Consider the following 6,175-nt stretch of genomic DNA (forward strand, 5'->3'; position numbering starts at 1 on the left):
TACCTGGCTGTGGTGATTGTGAAATGGGATTGTGCTGTGCTTCAGTGTGTGCCAATGCCCTGGTCATGGTGGCTAGATGGAGCCAGAGAAGGGTGTGAGGAACAGACTGGCTGGGTCACAGCCCGGAATGCGACAAGCACAGGTCACAGTGGACATGCGTCTTTGCCAGGGATACCCCACCAGCAGCCCCAATGCAGCTCAGCACCCACTGGTCTCTTCACCTGGACAGTCAATGGCCTGTATTTTTAGCTGACTTGGCACAAGTGAAAATTGTCCCGAGCCCAATATTAGAGGCCTTTTAAAAGAGAAGCCCGGGTGTGCCCAGCATCGTGGGCCAGGCTGTGCTGCAGGTGTCAGCTCCCTGGCGTGTGAGTGCACCTTGCTGGCCAGGTAATGGAGCGTGGTCCCAGTGAGTCGCAGGGAGGCTCCTTATCCTGTTCTCTGTAACAAGGATTGAATCAGGCTGGGGCAGCAACAAGGAAGGGCAGGTCCCAGTCACAGGGACACACAGCTAAAGGAGGGAGCCGGGCGTGTTCTACCCCTGCTGAGTGCTGACTAAAACACTCCCTGTGCCGGACTTTGCCCTCGGCCACGCTCTAGCAGCCCCTCACATCCGATGAAGGGAGCTGTAGCTTACAAAAGCTTATGCTCAAATAAATTTGTTAGTCTCTAAGGTGCCACAAGTACTCCTTTTCTTTTTACTGAGATAGCAGAATCCAGTGGTTTGCAAGCAGAGGTTAAATCCTCAAACAATAGGAAGTGATTACCGTGATCCCAGCCCTGTTCTCTTTGAGTAATGTCTAAAATGGACACAGAATCCCAGGTGTCCAGCATAGAAATCATGACGCTTCTTCTAGTCGGTGTTTTTCAGACAAAGCCATTGAGAGGGGTTGAAGGAGCCAGTTGGGAGGGAAGCTTAATGAGAGTGGACAAGAGGTGTAGAAAGAGGAAATAGGAAGAAATACATGGCCATGAAGACAGGGACTTAGTCCACTCTTCCTTTCTCTCTTGGGCCACAAGAGCGTCGAAGCCTTTCTTCCACCAGCCCTTGTACCTTCTCTTTACTCTAGTCCCTGGTGTGTGTTTCAGATTTACCTCCATCCCAGAAAGATGACTTTCTCCAGCCTGTGCAATCCAGAATGCGGGGTGGCCCAGCCCAGTCCAGTCACTGACAGCTACAACGTGCCGTGCGTTAGGCAGTGCCCTGATTTCAAAGTGCTGATCAGACCCTCACAGGTTGTTGTGACCCTCCTGGGACTAATTCTCAGCACTTTCCCTCAGCACACTGGAGTGGGAGCCGTAGGAGCACCTGTGATCAGAGGCGGTTTCAGGGGCTCATTCGGTTCGGGGGGATTGTACGGCTCTGGAGGCCAATATGGAGGATTGTCTGGTTTAGGGGGATACAGTGCTTATGGGGGATTAGGCGGTTACCTGGACGGTTATGGTTCCTGGGGAATATGTGGTTCCAGGGTATCTCGCCATAGGTACCTCAGTGGAAGCTGTGGGCCATGTTAAAGCCAGCAGGAACATCCATGGATGAAGGAAGAACCAGGAATTGCACAGCAAGAAACAGATTTGCCCCTGACCTTTTGGTCATGGCTTTCAGAAGTGCTGTGCAAACATGGCTCCAGTTGAGCTCAGTGGGAGCTGTGTGTGCTCAGCACCTGGGTCTGATAGCCATGCTGCATTTCTAATGTTGCGCTTTATGACTCTTTCTGCTAAGACTTTGCCAGCCAAGTGCTGATTCTCGCTTTCACATGTGGACTCATGCTGAATAACACGCAGGCTGTTTACACTAATTCCACAGTTTAAAGGAAATAGGGGCCTTAAGACAGGCATCAGTTACATTTATTATCATTTTAAGTCCCTTGAGAGTGGGAAAAAGAGACCTTACTGTGAAGGAGAATTAGATCCCGTCTGTTCTATCCTTTCCATCAATATGTATCTTTAGAGTCTCGCTTTGACCTTCTCTGCGCCAGACATTTAATTGAGAAGTTGAGTAGTATTTTGTATTTTGTATTGCATTGTCTCACTTCTTACCGACTGAGGGAATAAAAGTAACTTACAATGATTGTAAAGGGGACTTGTTTGTCCACCTCTGCAGCTGCAATGACAAAAAAGCACATCTTGTGTGAAATACATCCCATTGAGATGGGTGATCGGTCGCAGCCTTTCTTGAAAAACTGAAAATACGTTCTTTCTGCTCTAGTACTTTTCCTGTACCCGTGTATTGCAAATGTCACTCACATTAAAGACTCTGATGCAACATAATATCCGTCTTCTGGTTCTCCTTGTTCCTCCCTCCTTCTTTAAACATTGCCCTGGACAAAATTCATCCCTGAAAAGCCAGCAGCATCAGGCACTTCTCAAGAGGTGACTTTTTGAAGCCCTGGAGTGATAGGAGAATTCAGCCTTTGAATCTATGATTTAGATCATAGCACAGAGAGTACACTTATAAAGTTTGCAGATGATACCTAGCTGGGAGGAGTCTCAAGTGCTGTGGAGGATAGCAACAGGCCCACCTCAACCTCCGAGCCCTCCGAAGGGCTTCCTGGAGCAGGCAGCCCTGCTCCACTGGACACTCGCATGTTTCATGGCTCCCAAAGGAACAGCAGAGCCCACCTTACCAGCTCCACCTGATATCACGGCACCGCTTCACACACAGCCCTTAGGCATGTTTAGGGTGAAAAGAAGCAGAGTTTATTTAACAAAGAGAGTCAAATGCTAGAAAATAGGAATACTGGAAACAAATGGTTACATATCAGATAAAAGCCAAACTCACATTGTAAAACCTGATCGTATGTAACTCACGCTCACCCAGAGTCCTTGCAGTGTTCTGCAGCCAGGCCTAGCTGCGCTCTGTTTTTCATGAGGGAAGCTACATTATCAGCTTGTCTCCTCGGTGAAGGACACCGCAGGGGAGGGGTAACCTCTGCCCCCAGGGATGCTCCAACACTCCATTGTTTTTACTCATAAACAAGATGCTGCCCTACTGGTTCTTAGGTTTTATTCCCGTGTGCCTCTTTCTTGTCGATTTAACAAGCTCTTGATCAGCATTCGGCTCAGTTTGTGAAGATTCCTCCTTTGTGAAGGTTTCAGAGTAGCAGCCGTGTTAGTCTGTATCCGCAAAAAGAAAAGGAGGACTTGTGGCACCTTAGAGACTAACACATTTATTTGAGCATAAGCTTTCATGACCTACGGCTCACTTCATCGGATGCATTCAGTGGAAAAATTTGTGAAGCAGACAGTACCAATACACACAAAACCAGCTTGAGAGCGACAGAGGCAGGTCTCTTCCCTCCTGACTGACAGGAGCATGTTCATCCCTTTTTCTGACCTGCCTTAACTCCCAGACATTAAGCACATGATTTCCAGAACAGATACATCATTGTCTGAATCATTATCAGATAATTAAACACAATCTGTCCGTACGCTTTGCAACGATTGTCATGGCCAGCAGGCTCCTGGCTCTGGGCAGAACCCTCATGTGCCACCCTTTGTAAACTTCACCTGTACGCGTCTGACCCAGGGTATCCCTGAAAAACGCCCCCATCTCTGTGCCTCCTGCAGGTCCTGGGTCACACCTCACCCCTTACCCTGACTTTGTTGACTCTTCCACTGACTAATCCGGATGCGTCAGCTTGGAACCCTCCTGCCCGGACACTGCATCTGCCACCACATTCTCTTGGCCTTTAATGTGGACAATTTCCATATTATATTCCTGCAGCACTGTGCTCCAGGGCATCCCTCTGGAGTTGGTACCTTTTCTGCTGTATAGCCATACCAAAGGAGAATGATCTGGACAGTCTCTACGTAAAAGAATGAATGGACACAAATCAGACATCAAGAATTATAACATTCAAAAACCAGTTGGAGAACACTTCAATCTCTCTGGTCACTCGATCACAGACCTAAGAGTGGCTATACTTCAACAAAAAAGCTTCAAAAACAGACTCCAACGAGAGACTGCTGAATTGGAATTAATTTGCAAACTGGATACAATTAACTTAGGCTTGAATAGAGACTGGGAATGGATGAGTCATTACACAAAGTAAAACTATTTCCCCATGGTATTTCTCCCTCCCACCCCACCCCCCACTGTTCCTCTGATATTCTTGTTAACTGCTGGAATTAGCCTACCTGCTTGTCACCATGAAAGGTTTTCCTCCTTCCCCCCCCTGCTGTTGGTGATGGCTTATCTTAAGTGATCACTCTCCTTACAGTGTGTATGATAAACCCATTGTTTCATGTTCTCTGTGTGTGTGTATATAAATCTCTCCTCTGTTTTTTCCACCAAATGCATCCGATGAAGTGAGCTGTAGCTCACGAAAGCTTATGCTCTAATAAATTTGTTAGTCTCTAAGGTGCCACAAGTACTCCTTTTCTTTTTGCGAATACAGACTAACACGGCTGCTACTCTGAAACCTGTGATCTGGAAGTGTCTCACTTAGGAGCTTGTTCCAATACTCAACTATCCTTATAGTTAGCAAGTTTTTCCTAATATCTCACCTAAATCTCCCTTGCTGCAGGTTAAGGTTGTGTCATCAGATGTCACCGGAGTGGTGCTCTGCTCTTGTCCAATGTTGATAACAGTCGGCTGTGTGCATGTGTTCCCTCTGTGTGCTGCCCCGGCTCTGCAGATCGCTGACACAACAGACCCTGAGAGAACCTCCAGTGACCACAGACTCAGATAAGGTATGAAGGCACCGGGCCAGGTTTAGTGTCAAGCGAAGCACAGGAAAATTTCCCCACAGACTCTCTCTTGGGACATGATGGTTCGAACAAACAACTCTATCCATCATATTATCCTTTCGACCCTGTCTTTTAGGATGGGTTAGCCTGTTCCTTATTATCTCTGTGGAATGTGTTCGTACCAGACTGTTCTGGTGCCATCCTGGCCCATGTTTATCCTATTAGTGCTTAATACCCTTTAGATATGTGTATATGTCCAATTAGCAGCCTTCCTTTTGCCAACTTCTGTGAGCAGGGCCTGCCTCTGTCTTACAGCTGAACTATGCTTTATGTTAGCAGACTCTTGACCGTTACTTTAGTTCAGGCCTCAGGTCTCATACCAGGCCTCTGATACCAAGGGTTTATGTTTCAGGGCCTCATCTTACTACAGGTTGTATTGTCCAGGAGAGGGCTGAGCAGTAGAGAAAATCCATTTCTGGGCGGAAATCCGGGACTGGGTCTGTGTGGGCATCACCCTGCAGTAGAAACAAGGCTGGTAAGAGCTGAGCTGTGCCTGGCTGCGGCTCACACACACCCCAAGCTGGAAGCGACTGACAGGCTGGAGCCTGTTGGGGAGCAATCCAGGACTGGAGGCTACAGAAGCAGAGCAGTGTGCCGGGCCCCCCAGGTTAGAGCCAGGGTGACACAGCTACTCCCTAGTTTGGACTGTGTCCTGGATCTGTCACACTCTCAGGGCTTTGTCCTGTTTATGTACCATTACTGCAGGAGACTCCCAGGGGCTTTTTGACTCAGTGATTACCCCTGTTTCAAGCACGCGTCCCACCTCCTCCTGAACTTGTTTCTGCATTTCCCCTTCAGCCAGGGATGCTCTGCTAAGAGCAGGGAGGGGCCCTGAGGTTTGCATGGAGTGTGCAATCTTGGCAGTAAAACCTGGCGAGGAAAATACCTCTTTGTGGTGCTTTAAAAGGCTGGTGTTTCCTGCTTTGGGGTGGGATTTAAATCTGCCCTGATCTCAGTGCTTTCCAAGGGATTGCCTGCCCTGCTCTCCCAGACCAAATCCATTAAAGGGATGGAGAAGGTTTCTTCATCAACACAACAAATTAAATTTACTGCCATCTCCCTTTCAGAGTAAGCTTTTAATCTATTGATATGCACGGGTTGCACCGTTCTGTTGGCCTTCCTCACATCATATGTGACGGCATTCACCCCTTCTATCTCCTTAAACGGTGCTTCCTATAATCCTGCCGTTTGTTTTCCCTCACTGGGGTCACTCACACCAAATCAGCTGTGTCAAATGACCTTTCTCCAGTACGCCCATCATAAAGTCATGTCTGTGGAATGTGTTGGTTGAAGTGTGTTTTTTCAATCTGAAGATGACGGAACTGTCCTTCTTTACACTGGCTCAGCCTCTACCCGTCAACTTTAAAATATATAGAAAAGGGAAATGCAAAAGTACATTGAACGAAAATCAAAGAGCCCCAAT

Source organism: Dermochelys coriacea, chromosome 1 (assembly GCF_009764565.3).
Source record: "Dermochelys coriacea isolate rDerCor1 chromosome 1, rDerCor1.pri.v4, whole genome shotgun sequence".
NCBI classification, from domain to species: domain Eukaryota; kingdom Metazoa; phylum Chordata; order Testudines; family Dermochelyidae; genus Dermochelys; species Dermochelys coriacea.